Genomic DNA, 19199 nt, shown 5'->3' with positions numbered 1-19199 from the left:
GAGAAAGACAGAACAGAACGGATGGCTCCTTAATAACACTTTGTGTGCCGCAGCGTTCTGAATTAGCGTTAAAGGACTTTATATATGCTATTATTATATTCATCCATGGTAAATCGTAAATAAATGCGAATTTTTTTTATTTTATTTTATTTTATTTATTTATTTATTTTTTTTTTTTTTTTTGCGCAAACTAACATTCCTGGGCTGGAGCACTTGCCTGTTAGCATCCTCCAGGTTTTAATACGTTCAATGAAACCATAATACAACTCAAACCCAGCCCACATCACGAGGTTTGAAGGTTGTTACGGTATACACCCTTAATATTTTGATATAAGGGTCTCTCGCTATGCAGTGGCTCGTAACAGAGCAATAATGTAATTACGATTTGTTCCGTGTCTTATCATAGTTAGGTATATTTCTGTGAAAATATATTAACAAAAGTGATGAAGCCAGTAACGAAGAATCACCCAAACGTTCGACACATACCACGGAGTAATTTTTTGGAAATTTGTGGTAAGTTCCAATGGAAACAACTGCTGAGGTCATCGATCGCTAGGCTTACACTCTACTTAATCTAACTTAAACTAACTTACGCTAAGGACAACACACACATCCATGCCGAATGAAAGGCTCGAACCTCGCCGTGCGAACCGTGACAAGACGCTTTAGACCGCACTCGCACCCCGTGCGGCCACAGAGTAATACTGACCTTCAGATACGGATGTAACTATTTACATGATTTAGGAGACAACCTGAACATTCATTTGGATTTTTTCCAGATGATGCTGTCGTTTACCATATAGTAAAGTCATCAGAAGACGGAAACCAACTGCAAAGTTATATAGGCAAGGTACGTGTATGGTGCGAAAAGTTGCAATGGATCGTACATAAGGAAAAGTGGAAATATTGCAGGGCACTCTCGCACCTAACACGTTGTTATGCTGTGTAATGTTCTTAGGGAAGTTGATCTTTATTACTTGGTGGGCAGTAGTTAACACTCTTGCTTGTCTGCTCTAGTGAAGGAATAATAGTAAACTTTACCTGAGTTCAAAGGAATAGGGCGCCGATTTAATCGACTGCAGTAAAAGTATACACCGGCTGAGGGCCGAGGGCACCGTTTATTCTGCGGACCCTGGGAGAAAACTTTCGCAGACAGCCGAGTTCCGCGGTCTGATTGTGCAGACACGTTGGATGGCGCTAGTCGGTCGGCGGCGGCGTCCAGGTAGACTGACTAGCACCAAGGAGTCTCCGCAGCAATGGGCAAAGCATTGAAATGTGGGAATAAAGAAGGAAGCCAGTGAGACAACTATGAACATTCTGCGGATTTCCGTGGGACAGGTCACTGGCACCCAGACGTCCAGACACTGTTAGAGACATATTTGTGAAGGAACAAGGGTTTTAGCGAGCTCATGACCGTTCTTTGGAATGGTCGGAATGGACGCAACAGGGGAGATAAAGATCTTTTTATGGGGGGTTATGGTTCCATCCCGGTCATGTTGTTACCTAAAGACACGGAGTAATCGCGTGAGAAAGAGGCCGCGAATCTGAATCTTTTTTTCCTTTTCTCCCAATTAACTTTAAAGTTTCTGATTGGTCAAATCTCAGCATGCAGACCAAGGGGCATTCTCCCATCTTCGAATGTGGCATTACAGCTCGTGATTGGCTTGTGCTAAATTGGGAGTAGTCTAAGATGTAAATGTGCTTTGCTACCAGGCTGGCGAGGAAAGCAGAAAGAAAGAGAGGAGGACTCTCTTGTACTGGTGCTTCGCTAGTAAAGAACTGTAGGTCTGTACCTAAATGGTGCGTCTTGTGTCCTTTGCTAGTGTGCCAGTTAGAGCCTGTGCCAGTCACCATCTGAACCATCAGAGATACTTCTTCGAGCATCACGCACACAACGAGTGATGTGGTGGTGTACTTACTTGTTTTGAGTCGGCCATCCAAACATTTCACATATTCCGTCATCCATAGTCGAGGTACGGAGTCAAACTGGTTTGGCAGACCAGCAAACGGGGTTTCAGAGGCTCTTAGGGAAATACAAGCGTTCCGAATCAGCCAAACGCGACACCGCGTTCTTGCATTTTTCGGGCGCACGCCATTAATAACAGATTGCTACCGTCCATGACTTCAGTCGCCAAACGCATCGTGGTGTGCGCCCTGACCACCAGGAGGATAAAGTATTCGTTGCTATGGCATAGAGCTCCAATGTATACTTCTCAGCACCTTGTCCTTTCCAACTATATTCTGCTTTATGGCATATTAGAGTATAGATGCTTGATTGTGGCGTAGTTTTTGTGCCATAACCCGGATTCATGTGTATGCAGTCAGATAAAGCGATTAGTGTTCTAGTTAGTGTCGTGTGTCGATACCCAGCTGATCACTTTGTCCACCATAGACCCCATATTAGTGAAAAAGTTTGTTAAACAAAAATGTTTGTATGACGTTTCTTTAACCATTTTATTTGTCTTGTGATGTTAATAATGAATAAATCTACCGTTATTTTGATCACAACTCCTCCCTGTGTTCTGATTAACTTCACATTGCCATTTTTATTAAAGTCTTTATTACAAAAAAAGTAGGAAGCTTGCAATGTGTGAGATCATCCTCATGACTACTAAAAGTAATCCGTTAAATTTCCCCTACTCGACAAATCACGCAAATTTAAAGGGTGTCTGTTCAACTAAATACCTAGGAATTACCATTACAAACAACTGATACTGGAACTTTCACATATTGTTGAGGGAAAGGCAACCAAAGAATGTGTTTTATTGGCAGAACAGTCAGGCGTCGCAACAGGTCTGCTAAAGAGACTGCCTACACTACGCTTGACCGTCTTTTGCTAGAGTATTGTGGTTGAGTCTAGGTATGACTGAAGGACATCAAAAAAAGTTTAAAATAGGGCCGCTCGTTTTGTGTTATTGCGAGACACCGGAGAGAGTGTCAGGGATATGATGCGTGATGTGGGGTTGGTATTCATTAAAACAAAGGAACTTTACCTAGCAGCGTGATCTTTTCACGAAATTTCAATCTGCTACGAATATATTGTCGACAATCAGCTACAGTTGGAAATACGATCACTGTAATAAAATAAGAGAAATCTGAGATCTCACGAAACGATTTAGTTGTTGGTTTGCCCCGCGCACTTTTCGAGACTGGAATGGTAGAGAAATAAAGTGAAACTGGCTCGATGAACTCTCTGCCAGGCTTTTAAATGTGAATTACAGAGAACTCACGTAGGTGAAGTAGATGCATATTTGGCAGCCGTTTTACTGGAAACCGATCAGCGTAGCGTCATTGTGAGGTTTCCATGGTGCACCCATAGGTGAGGTGCACTTTTGCGAACTCTTTCTTCATCAGCAAACGTGGCCGCACTGCTGCACAACTAACACTGCCGGAGTATCAAACGTTGGCCAGAAGCGAGCAGTACTGATCACAGGTTTGGGGCTGAGGGGTAAATCAGTTTGAGTTACTATTGTCAGTATCACTTTCTGTGAATGAATGGAATAAGTTTACTTACAAACAAAATTCACAGTGCATTCTTTTCACAGTTCCACTGTTGAAGAGATGTTTTCAGTGCACTAACGATCCAAAATTAAGTGCGGTAAAGAAATCAAAGTATAATTAAACTGTAACGAACCACCGCGGTTCCCTTATAACAAAATACTGTGAAAATTTTGTTGAAAAACTTCTGAATTTTTTGCTGCGGGAGTCGGGTAAGACAAGAATAAAACAGGTAACACAACAGCGTTACACTAACTTAATGATATGGACCCATATTTCACCCCCTGTAACGATTCTCTCAAGGAAGTCATCACCACCTGCTTCGCAGTGCTGCCAAAGTTCTTCAAAACCGTCAACACATCGTTCTTTCCTCTCTGGCGCCGACCTTACAATCGCTTTCCGAAAGCTGTGTGCGTACTGAACAGTGTGATGTGCTGAGCTGAGAGTAAAGTCACACGATGGTTTTCAATCACAGTGGCTGTAGCAGTAGAGACTGGTATCATATTGTTGGACGAACTGACTCAGGAGTCACGCTCTTCGTGAACGTCCTACTCCACTCGTCAACTTATCCAGTGGTAAAACTGTCTCAGGCTACTGCACTTCCATTCCCCAGTACATTTCAGTCGGTTTCGTACAATCGGTGCTCAAAAAAGCTGTGTCACAAGGCTATTCTTCGGTAGCACACGTCGGAAGCCTTTATATGAGGGATGAACATAAATAGTGGCAACTATTTATTCACAACCGATACAAAAAAGTTACATGCTTGCATCTGTTACTGTCCTTCAAAGTAGTGTTGCGGCCACATGTAGCAAGCATTGCTTCACGCAGTGGTGAATGGCGAAACAGAGGCACGCTGGCGACCGAGGCGTTGCAAAGTAGGCATGCACAGATAGCTTTGCTGACAGCAGCAGTCTACCACCAGGCTGAGACAAGGATGCACACAGACCGAGGGCCGACCGAAGCCTGGAGAGTGTTGAGTAAGGGGAAGTGAGGGCAGCACGCTAAGGTACGTTGTAATACACCGCGGGAGTAATAACAGAAAGATACCACCGAGGGTAAAAAACGTTCTCCTGCCGGATATAGTGGAGGACAGGCAGCAACACACAGAATCCATTAGGAAGCAGTTCAGATCTAAGGACGGATGTGGTCTGTGTCCGAATGTCCAATCTTCGTAGGTGACGATTCCGGAAGTCTGTTCCAGCTCTCAGGAGTCATCCGTTCGCCGCCAGAAGTCAACTTCAGCTCTGGAGGGCGGCCCGAGTGCAGTCGGCACCATGGCTGACTAACTACAGCGAGAACTTCCAGCAGGACCGGCCGCAGCGCGGTCGTGGCCACAGGCGACGCCCGGACTTCACGGAAACCCGGCCCCACGGCGCGTGGTCCGTCCATGACGGAACCTCGCGGACATCGCGACTGACGGTTTCCCAGCGGCCGGTGCAGCAGGCGTTGGCAGCTGACCTCGCGGCGACGTGGCTCCGTGGGCATGCTGTACATGGGGCGCCGAGCGGCGACGAGTTCATCTCAACCGCAGGGCATCCTGGCTTTAGCGGAGCATTGGTGGCCTGAGGCTCCCGAGTGCGATCAGCGGCTCGCGTCGAGCGCATTGTCGGAGAATCTACACAGCAGCAGCCAGGCGGAGGGATCCACAGGGCTGGGCAGCGACGACGAGGGAGAAATTGTAAAGAAAGTTCAATAAATAATTGTAGAACTCCACGCCGTCTCAGTCTTTGGCGCAGCCACTGTGTCAGCTGCTAACAAGTGGTGCAGAAGCCGTAACAGTAGTCACCAGCGTTGTATAGAACCCGTTGCCAGCAATGTGGAAGGCGTAGTCTACCATTAGCAAAGCCTGTTCTGTTGATGGTGCGAATGGAGCGGTCTACCGACTGTGGACTCTGTGGAACAGTTCTTCAGAATCTAAGTCACAAGGACTTAAGTCCAGAGAGTATGGTGGATGGTACAGTACTTCCCAGCCACGGCTCGCGCTGCATGCGCCCATGCATTGTCGCGCAAAATGATGGATGGGTTGTGTAGAAAGTGTCACCGCTTCTTTCGCAAAGCCTTCTTTTTTGGAGCATCACATGCGATCAGCTTTGCTGTTGGGCGTACTTCAAAGTACTGGGAACTGTTCAGATAACTTAGAGAAGAAAGACATATGAAATGGAATCTTTGTTATATTTAAGACTTCTTTTAGACACCTGGTCGTACAGACTGGTTTCATCGGATATGGACAGCAACACAATAAAATTGTTTTCTATTGTGCTGTAATCAACAGGACAGTAGCACTGGTGGGTGCAGACTTGTAAAATCATTTCACTAGGTGTAACAAATACAAGCTCTCTCTAGTAGTGTACACGTACAAGAAAATATAAGGTAGTCCTCATAATAGTGAGCATCCTATTACAAAAGAGATTACGAAAGTCTGGAGCACGTCACATATCGAATGTAGTTAGCAGTAATATACACTCTAAGATAAAAAAAATGCACGAAAGAGTTATTGGAATGGAAATCAGTGGATCTAATTTACATGTACAGACAGACAAATTATTACAATTTCAGTAGGTTTGGATAATTTGTTCATGAGAAAGAGCTCCACAAATTCAGGAAGTCAGTAACATTTTGATCCACCTTTAGCTCTTATGAAAGAAGTTATTTGGCATGGAAGTGATTGAAAGAGTACTTGGGTGCTCTGCTGAGGGATATGAGGCGAAATTTAGTCTAATTGGTACTTTAGATTGACAACATCTCACTCTGGATGGAGGGTACTGGCCACAAAGCTCCAAACGTTCTCATTTGAGGATAGATCCAGCGACATTACTGACCAAGGTAGGGTTTGGCAAGTACGGAAAGAACCAGTAAAAACTCTCAGCATGTGTAGGCCGCCATTATCTTGGTGAAATGTAAGCCCAGGACGGTTTGCCGTGAGAGGCAACAAAACAGGGTGTGGAATATCGTCGACGTACCTCTGTACTTTAAAGATACCGCGGATGGCAAGCAAAGGAAACCTTTGCTATGGAAAGAAACGGCTCGGAAGACCATTACTCCTGGCTGTCCAGCTATATGGCCGGTGACAGCCAGGCTGGTATTCCACCACTGTCTGGGAAGTTTTCAGACTCGTCGTCGTTTGTCACTGGAGCGCAGTTGAAAGCTGGACTCGCCACTGAAGGCAATTCTACTCCAGTCAAAGAGACTCCAGGACGGAGACATGTCGCAATACGCCCTGGACAGCGGCGGGACACCAACATGAATGTCGCCTACCACATGGCCCAACAACCAGGAGTAATGATCTGGGGTGCCATTTCTTTTCAAAGGAGAAGTGTTACGTTTCCGTCACGGTACCCTACACTATAGCGGTATGTCGGCGATACTCTACGTCCTTTTTTGTTTCCCTTCATGGCAAGCAATCTTGGGCTTACATTTGGGCAAGATAATGCCTGCCTGCAAATGGCGAGAGTTTCAACACTTTTTCATCGTACTTCCCAAATTGAACACTGACCAGCGAAGTCGCCGCATCTATCCTCAGTTGAGAACGTATGGTGTATTATTGGCTGGGCCCTCCAACCAGCTCGGAACTTTGATGATCTAACGGGCCAATTGGACTTGACGCGATATCCATCAGGAGGACGTCCAACAACTCTGTCAATCAGTGCCAAGACAAATAACGGCTTCAATAACAGCTGGAGATCTATCCAAGCGTAATTGAGTTGGTCAGTTTTCGGAACCCTTTCTCTTGAGTAAATCATCCAGTTCAGAAGATTCAAATGGCTCTAAACACAATGGGACTTAACATCTGACGTCATCAGCCCCTCGACTTACAACTACTTAAACCTGAAGAGCCTACGGACATCACACACATCAATGCCCGATGCAGGATTCGAAGCTGCGACTGTAGCAGCAGCACGGTTCCGGACAAGCGCCTGGAACCACTCGGCCAGAGCAGCCGGCAAATCATCCAGTTCTTCTGAATTTGCGGTCATTTGTTCGTCTTTACATGTATGCCACATCTACCGATTTCCATTTCATTCACAACATTTCCTCATGGTGAATTGCTTTTTGGCCTTTTTTTTTTTGGTCATCAGTCTACTCACTGGTTTGATGCGGCCCGCCACAAATTCCTTTCCTGTTCTAATCTCTTCATCTCAGAGTAGCACTTGCAACCTACGTCCTCAATTATTTGCTTGACGTATTCCAATCTCTGTCTTTCTCTACAGTTTTTGCCCTCTACAGCTCCCTCTAGTACCATGGAAGTCATTCCCTCATGTCTTAGCAGATTTCCTATCATCCTGTCCCTTCTCCTTATCAGTGTTTTCCATATATTCCTTTCCTCTCCGATTCCGCGTGGAACCTCCTCATTCCTTACCTTATCAGTCCACCTAATTTTCAACATTCGTCTATAGCACCACATCTCAAATGCTTCGATTCACTTCTGTTCCGGTTTTCCCACAGTCCATGTTTCACTACCATACAATGCTGTACTCCAGACGTACATCCTCAGAAATTTCTTCCTCAAATTAAAGCCGGTATTTGATATTAGTAGACTTCTCTTGGCCACAAATGCCTTTTTTGCCATAGCGAGTCTGCTTTTGATGTCCTCCTTGCTCCGTCCGTCATTGGTTATTTTACTGCCTAGGTAGCAGAATTCCTTAACTTCATTGACTTCGTCACCATCAATCCTGATGTTAAGTTTCTCGCTGTTCTCATTTCTACTACTTCTCATTACTTTCGTCTTTCTCCTATTTACTCTCAAACCATACTGTGTACTCATTAGACTGTTCATTCCGTGCAGCAGATCATTTAATTCTTCTTCATTTTCACTCAGGATAGCAATGTCATCAGCGAATCGTGTCATTGATATCCTTTCACCTTGTATTTTAATTCCACTCCTGAACCTTTCTTTTATTTCCATCATTGCTTCCTCGATGTGCAGATTGAAGAGTAGGGGCGAAAGGCTACAGCCTTGTCTTACACCCTTCTTAATACGAGCTCTTCGTTCTTGATCGTCCACCCTCATTATTCCCTCTTGGTTGTTGTACATATTGTATATGACCCGTCTCTCCCTATAACTTACCCCTACGTTTTTCAGAATCTCGAACAGCTTGCACCATTTTATATTGTCGAACGCTTTTTCCAGGTCGACAAATCCTATGAAAGTGTCTTGACTTTTCTTTAGCCTTGCTTCTATTATTAGCCGTAACGTCCGAATTGCCTCTCTCGTCCTAAAGCCAAACTGATCGTCACCTAGCGCATTCTCAATTTTCTTTTCCACTCTTCTGTATATTATTCTTGTAAGCAGCTTCGATGCATGAGCTGTTAAGCTGATTGTGCGATAATTCTCGCACTTGTCAGCTCTTGCCGTCTTCGGAATTGTGTGGATGATGCTTTTCCGAAAGTCAGATGGTATATCGCCAGACTCATATATTCTACACACCAACGTGAATAGTCGTTTTGTTGCCACTTCCCCCAATGATTTTAGAAATTCTGATGGAATGTTATCTATCCCTTCTGCCTTACTTGACCGTAAGTCCTCCAAAGCTCTTTTAAATTCCGATTCTAAAACTGGATCCCCTATCTCTTCTAAATCGACTCCTGTTTCTTCTTCTATCACATCAGACAAATCTTCACCCTCATAGAGGCTTTCAATGTATTCTTTCCACCTATCTGCCCTCTCGTCTGCATTTAACAATGGAATTCCCGTTACACTCTTTATGTTACCAGCGTTGCTTTTAATGTACTTAACAACCTAAATGTACTTAACAACCTAAAAGGTCAAAAACTCCCACTACAAAGCAGTGTTCCTGGATGCTTGCAAGTGGTTCGAGATGTATTGACAGCCATGCGAAGGCATTTTATAAACCTAGAAAGCCATATCGCTCATTTTGCATGCAAAGCGACCTACACTATGTGATCAAAAGTATCCGGACACCCCCAAAAACATATTTTTCATATTAGGTGCATTGTCCTGCCACCTACTGCCAGGTATTCCATAATAACAACCTCGCTAGTCATTAGACATCGTGAGAGAGCAGAATGGGTCACTCAGTGGAACTCAACGACTTCGAATGTGGTCAGGTAATTGTGTGTCACTTATGCCATATGTCTATACGCGAGATTTCCACACTCCTAAACATCCATAAGTCCATTGCTTGCGATGTGATAGTACTTAAGTGGAAACGTGAAGGGATACGTACAGCGCAAAAGCGTACTGGCTGATCTCGTCTGTGGACTGACAGACAGCCGACAGTTGAAGAGAGTCATAATGTGTAATAGGTAGACATCTATCCACACCATCACATGGGAATTCCAAACTGCATCAGGATCCACTACAAGTACTATGACAGTTAAGCGGGAGTTGGATTGCATGGTCGAGAGACTACTCATAAGCCAGACATCAAAGCAGACAACGCCAAACGATGCCACCGTTGGCGTAAGGAGCGTAAACATTGGATTCATGAACAGTAGAAAATCGTTGTTTCGAGTGACGAATCGCGGTACACAATGTGTCGGTCCAATGGCAGCCTGTGGGTATGTCGAATGCCCGGTCAACGTCATCTGCCAGCGTATGTACACTCCTGGAAATTGAAATAAGAACACCGTGAATTCAATGTCCCAGGAAGGGGAAACTTTATTGACACATTCCTGGGGTCAGATACATCACATGATCACACTGACAGAACCACAGGCACATAGACACAGGCAACAGAGCATGCACAATGTTGGCACTAGTACAGTGTATATCCACCTTTCGCAGCAATGCAGGCTGCTATTCTCCCATGGAGACGATCGTAGAGATGCTGGATGCAGTCCTGTGGAACGGCTTGCCATGCCAATTCCACCTGGCGCCTCAGTTGGACCAGCGTTCGTGCTAGACGTGCAGACCGCGTGAGACGACGCTTCATCCAGTCCCAAACATGCTCAATGGGGGACAGATCCGGAGATCTTGCTGGCCAGGGTAGTTGACTTACACCTTCTAGAGCAGGTTGGGTGGCACGGGATACATGCGGACGTGCATTGTCCTGTTGGAACAGCAAGTTCCCTTGCCGGTCTAGGAATGGTAGAACGATGGGTTCGATGACGGTTTGGATGTACCGTGCACTATTCAGTGTCCCCTCGACGATCACCAGTGGTGTACGGCCAGTGTCGGAGATCGCTCCCCACACCATGATGCCGGGTGTTGGCCCTGTGTGCCTCGGTCGTATGCAGTCCTGATTGTGGCGCTCACCTGCACGGCGCCAAACACGCATACGACCATCATTGGCACCAAGGCAGAAGCGACTCTCATCGCTGAAGACGACACGTCTCCATTCGTCCCTCCATTCACGCCTGTCGCGACACCACTGGAGGCGGGCTGCACGATGTTGGGGCGTGAGCGGAAGACGGCCTAACGGTGTGCGGGACCGTAGCCCAGCTACATGGAGATGGTTGCGACTGGTCCTCGCCGATACCCCAGGAGCAACAGTGTCCCTAATTTGCTGGGAAGTGGCGGTGCGGTCCCCTACGGCACTGCGTAGGATCCTACGGTCTTGGCGTGCATCCGTGCGTCGCTGCGGTCCGGCCCCAGGTCGACGGGCACGTGCACCTTCCGCCGACCACTGGCGACAACATCGATGTACTGTGGAGACCTCACGCCCCACGTGTTGAGCAATTCGGCGGTACGTCCACCCGGCCTCCCGCATGCCCACTATACGCCCTCGCTCAAAGTCCGTCAACTGCACATACGGTTCACGTCCACGCTGTCGCGGCATGCAACCAGTGTTAAAGACTGCGATGGAGCTCCGTATGCCACGGCAAACTGGCTGACACTGACGGCGGCGGTGCACAAATGCTGCGCAGCTAGCGCCATTCGACGGCCAACACCGCGGTTCCTGGTGTGTCCGCTGTGCCGTGCGTGTGATCATTGCTTGTACAGCCCTCTCGCAGTGTCCGGAGCAAGTATGGTGGATCTGACACACCGGTGTCAATGTGTTCTTTTTTCCATTTCCAGGAGTGTAGTACCAACAGTAAAATTCGGCGGCGGTGGTGTTGTGGTGTGGTCGTGGTTTAGATGGAGGGAGCTTGCCTCCTTGTTGTTTTCCGTGGCACTATCACAGCACAGGCCTAAATTAATGTTTTAGTCGTCTGCTTGCTTCCCACTGTTGAAGGGCAATTCGGGGATTGCGATTGCAGCTTTCAACAGCATCGAGCACCTATTCATAATGCCCGGCATGTGGCGGAGTGTTTACACGACAATAACATCTCTTTAATGAACTGGGCTACACAAAATCCTGACTTGACTCCTATAGAACACCTTTGGGATCTTTTGGGAAGCAACATCGGTTCCATGGAGAACGGGCAGCCGTTCTTCAAGAAACCTTTTTAGCACCTGATTGAACGTATGCCTGCGAGTGTAGAAGCTGTTATCAGAGCTAAAGATGGGCTAACGCCATACGGAATTCCAAAATTATCGATGGAGGGCGCCACGAACTTGTAAGTCATTTTCAGCCAGGTGTTCGTGTACTTCTGATCACATAGTGTACACCAAGCTGCTGATTTCCAAGAAAGTACACAGTAAAGTCATTAAACGAGACTGAGAAAAAATATGCCTTCTTCACTAATGTTTGAACATTGTCTCAATTAATAATTAATCAACAATTAAAAAATTCGGGCTGCATGTAGGTCATAATAAAGGAGTATGATGTGCTATAATTCAAACCTCTGTGTAGTGACACCTTGTCGTGAATTTCATATTACTACTATGAACTCTCTCTCTTCTGTCTCTATCCCACACACGCGTGGAGAGAGAGAGAGAGAGACAGATAGAGAGATAGAGAGATATTTTCATACATTCAAGAAACTGTTTTAAATTTGCAATTACTTTGTATCTGATGCGTTCTTAAAATCAGATGATGAGGAGTTGGAATATATGTCACTAACAAGTCTGACTGAGATTTGGTTTTGGGTGGTGATGATTAATATTCCTGGTAACAATACACGTATTAATATTTACAAGGAAGTATGTCAAGAATATGCCAATGATCATTTATTGAATGTGGCAAGTATTCTTAATAACGGTACGAGATAAATCTGTACTTAAATATGGGATTCACAGATAATTGTGCTCTTAGTTGCAGTAACAGACAGATATTTCTATTACATATGACTTACTTCTTCTAGGATGCTACAGAAGTAAACAAAAAGGAATCTAGGACGCGAAGATATATCACGAACGAAATCTTCGAGTGTTGCGACCATATCCACCGATGTGCTCTGAAGAAAGGACATGTCCAGATTATTTTTCAGGGTATACAGATTACTTTACGTTTAAGCTCATTGTAAAGAAAACAAAGCTGACATATACTTTGGTGTATGATAAGTCTCTTGAAACCACTCCAGAAAAAGCAATGAGTTGGTTTTGTGCAGCAATGTGGCCTGCTTGTAGTATCGCATAATAAGGACGTATTGGTAAAAGCAGTGCGCAGAGGCTACATCTAGGTATAGGTATTTTCAGTTTAGAAACCCGCTTAAGAGCTGTATTTTATAACTACATACCTGAAAATGAGAGACGAAAAATCGACAGTGAAGCCGTCCGTGGTGGCCGAGCGGTTCTAGGCGCTTCAGTCCGGAACCGCGCGACTGCTACGGTTACAGGTTGGAATCCTGCCTCGGGCATGGATGTGTGTGATGTCCTTAGGTTAGTTAGGTTTAAGTAGTTCTAAGTTCTAGGGGACTGATGACCTCAGCTGTTAAGTCCTACAGTGCTCAGAGCCATTTGAATCATTTCTTGACAGTGAAAAGTGCGTCCACTCCTGGGAAAAGTTAAGAAAAGGCTGTTTTCTACAACCTACATCTTTGCACATTACTTTTGATGAAATTATGGTTCCGTTTCAATGTTTCTATGATTTCGAATAATATGTGAAAAGCAAACAAAATGAACCAGTTGGTAAGAAACTGTTTGTCGTGGAGTAGTGTGTGATTTTGTTTGTTTAATGGTAAAACATGATTTTTTGAAGAGTTGCTTATAGGTGACATGAGCAATGCTGTTGTCTTGTTGATCACAAGACCATATAATTTATCACAATAGACGGTTTTCTTCTAGGAGACTTTCCCATTTGGTGTTTGAGAATGGCTGTGGGTCTTCAGGAACCACTATGAAGAACCGCATTCACAAGCAGGTCCGGCTAAAGTCAGATAATGATCTGCAGAAACAGGGATGAGGGTCGAGTGCGATGTACGTAGCAAATGATCAAAACTTGTCAATTATAACATAGATGGACAACAAGAGCGTCCTGATGTTTTCTACTGCACAAGGTATTGAACCAAGTGACACAAGCCGAAGGTGGTCCAGCAAAGGAAGAAAATACAGCGTATATATATATATATATATATATATATATATATATATATATATGTTTTAGAGGCCCATTGTAATTAAAAATTATATTCTCAACGATGGTGATGTTGATATGATAGATATAATGAATTCCCATTGCCCAGCGCGTGCAAGAGCTAAGAAATGTGCAGTAAGAGCTATATACTACTTTCAGATGTTGCAATTAGTAGTTCTTGGCTTCAATAGAAAGAAAACCATTAAAAAAATCAACCATCTACTACAGACGATTTTGTAACAGAGAGCTTTTATGATGATGCTTTGGACTACAGCTTCTGTACAGATACAACAGTCTAGGTAATGAAGAGTAAAGAAGTAAAGAACAGTAGCCTGGTCCACCTAAAAGAAATAAACCAATATTGCTACAAACTCCAGAAACCCGAAACAGACATAGAAACTTTTTCAAAACTGACGTAGAATAAATTGTAAACAGCTTTGTATAGCTATCTGTGTAATTTGTAAAACATTCTTATGCTTAAATGCAAAGCGATACTGCTCTGCTGCCTTTCATAACAGTTAACATGTGTGTTTGTTGACCTTTTGCTTTGAACTCTGTGACGTAAGTGGTTAGTCACACGTCAATAAGCGACGATAAATGAATTCATTGCTGTTGTATTATCCTAAACTATCTGGATGGAGGAAAACGGCTTGTAATGTCCGGAGCAGGAGTTTGTTAAACTCCCCGTTGAAGCGACGTGGTGAGAAAGGACAGCTGTAAGCATTAGGCGTTGTGTGGTCGAGGAGCGGAATTTCGCGACGTTTGTTCGAATTTCTAAGGCCGCAGCAGGGAAAGGTGCTCCCAGGCCGGCGTACAACAAAACACCTTTCCAGAGCTGTGCGTCATACGAGTGGTCCGTGCGGAGGGGGAGGGGAAGGGTAGCCATTAATGCCCAGATACTTTCCTAGAAGCGTATGCAGATAATGAGCCACCGCCATTTTACCGCACACAGCGTGGGAAACGAGGTACGTGAGATCCCTTCCAGTGCCAGCTTCTAGCCAGTTTACGTAAATACAACATGGGCTTGTGGAGAAAATTATGCGGGCCTTCGCAGCATTTTAGAGAGTGTGAAGAACTTGTTGGTTGACACGATGGCAAAACTTGCTAATCTTCCCCTCCAACCGGTGACGTAAAGGAGCAGGACGGAAGACAGACAGGTACAAACACTTGTTCATATTTCGGGACCGCAGAGGCGGCGTTCCGTCGCAGAACTATTGACAGGTGTCCACTCCAGCCTGGCGCTTCTTTCGCTGTTTTTTTATTTATTTATTTTAATTTTTAAATTTTTTTATTATTATTTTTTTTTTTTTTTGAGAAAGTTCGCGTGTAGGTTTGAACTGCTTTTCCTATGGGTAGCTCGTAATTGTGTTTTCATACGCAAGGAGAAATTGCCCTTTATAGTAGTATTTTGTGCTGTGATCTTGAATGAATATTCTCCTGTACTGACGCATTTAGATCCTTCTCAGATCTTGACAGGTTATGTATTTGTTGTGTAGCAGTCTTCCACACAGCACTCAGGCGTCTTCGTCAATTACACAGGGCTTTCAAATTATACAGGAAATTTGTCTCACTACCGACTAATGTAAATCTGATTGTAATTCCATGTTCAGTAATTCTTATCCTCGACGTAGTGAAATGTCACTGTAGTTTATCTTGATCTTGGGATCAGTTTTTTATGGTCAATTACTTAATCATTAATTTCAACGAATATTACGGTTTTTTGTCCTACAACTATCTGATGAGGCGATACTTTTTTTCTAATAAGTATCATCAGTCGGTTCTGTATAACTGAACAGAGCATTCGCTGCGTAGCGACCTGGTGTAAAACAGGTGCAATTATTAGATAGATTTTTGATTAACCGGGAACGTTAATTGTTTAATTTATGCTTTTTCATGCATTTTTGGGTGTATTTGCGCTTATTAAAGTCATCTATATCTGCATCGAGAAGTGTGAGAGGTCATTTTTGCCACTGCCTTTCTGTGGTGTAAGCCTACAAGGCGTAGTAGTGTCGTGTAGAGCTAATCGCGTTTTGAATTTTGAGTTGTGGCAGACAGTTTGTTCACTGCTGTTGAATCTGAGTTGACTTACGCGAACCCGAACGACATGACGATTCTGCACTTTTTGAATCGATGTAAAATAATAAAAAAACTACGATAATACTTCTAGATACGTTGAAAATTATTTCTGCTGCTATGAACGAAAAACATAGCTTGGAATTGTGTAAACGTTGGCTTCCGCGGCAGTTGTCACAGTCAATAAAATTCTTCTGGGTTTGAGGCCGCATTGTCAACTATAGTTTAAAGTTGACAATGCGGCCTCAAACCCAGAAGAATTTTACAAACCATAGCTTTGAATTCCTTCGGATCTAAAGTGAAGTGTATTATACCTGCATATATCCACAAACAGGACTTTTTAAAATTATTATTACATCCAGTGAATTGTTTCCATATGTTTCATACATGTTCCTTTTAAAATATAAAAAGAAAGGTCTCAGAACTCAGGAAGCTCTATGGAGAGAACATGCAGAATGTCGCTCATAACTTTTCTGTTCAGCCAGAGCCGGCCGGGGAGGCCGAGCGAGCGGTTCTAGGCGCTACAGTCTGCAACCGCGCGACCGCTACGGTCGCAGGTTCGAATCCTGCCTCGGGCATGGATGTGTGTGATGTCCTGAGGTTAGTTAGGTTTAAGTAGTTCTAATTTCTAGGGGACTGATGACCTCAGAAGTTAAGTCCCATAGTGCTCAGAGCCATTTGAACCATTTTTGTTCAGCCAGAGACAGACTTATTTTCAGTGTCTCGTCACAATATTACTTCATGTAGACAATTAGAGAACCAACTCGTGAAGGCATCGTCGTAGACCTCCTAGCAACAAACATATCTGAACTTATCGATTCTTTTAACGTTGAGAAGGTATCTGAGTAGTCCACATCAAACAATCTGTGCTGAGGAGGGATATATGGAGCACAAATGAAAAAAATTCAAACGCATCATTCAGTGTGCCTTACACAGGTATGTTCCCAACAACAAGGAATGGCGAAGATGTACTTTGGTTTCATAGGCACGTTAGAAAACTGCTATGTAAACAAACAGAGCTTCATAACATATTTAGAAGTCAAAACTTGGCTGACAAACAAAAGATAAAGGAAGCGAAAATATACATAAGGAGAGCAATGAGAGAAGCCTTCAATGACTTCAAATTAAAAACCTTAAGATGTATTCGTCTTATGTAAAACCACAAAGCGTTTCGAAATCATCCGTTCAGTCACTCTGTGACCACAGTGGCAACTAAACGAAAGATAATAGACAAGGCCGAAATGCTGAATTCCTTCTTCCGAAATTGTTTCACCGTGGAAGATGGTAATACAGTTCCTTCTTTCAGTTATCGTCCGAACGTCGAATAGCGGATACTGAGAGAGCCGATAGCGGTATAGAAATGCAATTACAATCGCTTTGTAATGGAAGATCATAAGGGCCAGGTGAGGTACCTGTGAGTTTCTACAAACATTATACGAAACAACTTACTCTCATGCTTGCAACATTTTATCGTAATTTAGTGTAGCAAAAAAAAAAGAGCAGGAAAGATGCATTTACTTTTGGGCCTATATCGTTGACATCGATATGTTCTTGAATAATGAAGTATGTTTTATGCTAAAGGATTATGACGTTTTCGGGGAAGGAAAATATACTCTACAAAAATCAAGATGGATTCCGCTAACAGAGATCTTCCGAGAGATAGCTCTAATCCTCAATGGGATGCATAGCGTTGTAGAGAAAGCCCTCAGATTGATTTCGTGTTCCATGACTTCAGGGAAGTATTTGTCACCGTGCCGCACTGCCGTTTGTTATTACCATTCTGCTCATAACGGAACAAAATCGACGGCTGTAAAGGTAACTTTCGAAGTACCTCAAGGAATTTTGATAGGACTGTAACAAATGTTATTTTTGAAATCATTCGAAGTTGTGGGAGACTGTTTGCAAACGATGTGGTTGTCAGTAAGAAAGTAACAACGCCAAAAAAACAGTATCTATTTGCAGAAGGACCGACAGAGAATTGATGACTCTGGCAGCTGACCCTCAACATAAATAAGTATGACATACTACTCACACATGGGAAAAGAAATCATCTACTGTACCACTACAACATTCGTGACAAATTGCCGGAAACAGTAACTGTTCTAGGAGTAATATGACTAGCAGTAAATTATCTACGAATAATTATCCATAGTGACCTTAAGCAGAATGACCACAGAAAACAAATACTACTAAAAGCAAATGGCGTACTGAGATTCATAGGAAGAATCATTAGGAGATATTACTCATCCACGAAAAGAGATGTTATTCATCCACGAAGGAAGTGACTTACAAGGCGCTTGTCCTATCGATTCTTCGGTACTGTTCATCAATTTGCAACTCTTACCAAGGAGTATCGTTAGATGAGGCAGCGAAGTTCCAGAGAAGAGTGGCACATATCGTAGCGGAATCGTTCAGTCGACGCGAAAGCATTACATAAACTCCAGGACAGAGGCTACCAGGGACATGTCGTCCATCACTGAGAGTTTTACTTTTGCGATTTAGGGAGAGTGCTTTCCAGTAACAGCCGGACAACTTAGTAACTCATTCCACATACAACTCGCGAAATGAACACTACGAGAGAATTCGAGAATTCAGAGCTAACACAAAGGCTTAATGACAATCATTCTTCCCATGCGCTGTTCACAATTGCAACAGGGAAGGGGGAATCAGTTACTCGGAGCGGTTCTCGGTGCTTCAGTCTGGAACCGCGCGACCGCTATGGTCGCAGGTTCGAATCTTGCCTTGGGCACGTATATGTGTGATGTCCTTGGGTTAGTTAGGTTTAAATTTAGTTAGGTTTAAGTAGTTCTAAGTTCTAGGGGACTGATGACCTCAGACGTAAAGTCCCATAACGCGTAGAGCAATTTGAACCATTTTGAATCAGTTACTGACACCAGACGTAACCATCGCGAAGTTTTGATGTAGAGCCGCTTCTGGTAGGTATGATAGCAGAAATCAAGTTCATTGCGGGATGATGAGTGGGACCATAAGAGTGCATTCTAAATATAACATATATGCTCGGGAACTTCAGTTGCACTACCTGAAACAAAGGACACGTTATTCCCGTGAAACCATGTTGGGTAAATTTAAAGAAATAGTTTTCGAACGGGAGTGTGTGGCAGATCTGCTGACACCGACTAATATCTCCGCTAGGGCCAAGAGGAAAAGGGTGATCCAGGCAAGCACAGAAGTATAAAGACAGCGATTTCGCCTTCACTGAATACGCCAATGGAACAGACTAGAAATTCACTAATACTGGTAAGTAATTTC

The sequence above is a fragment of the Schistocerca americana genome, chromosome 5 (genome assembly GCF_021461395.2).
Source record: "Schistocerca americana isolate TAMUIC-IGC-003095 chromosome 5, iqSchAmer2.1, whole genome shotgun sequence".
Taxonomy (NCBI): domain Eukaryota; kingdom Metazoa; phylum Arthropoda; class Insecta; order Orthoptera; family Acrididae; genus Schistocerca; species Schistocerca americana.
Note: the sequence above shows the minus strand (reverse complement) of the source record.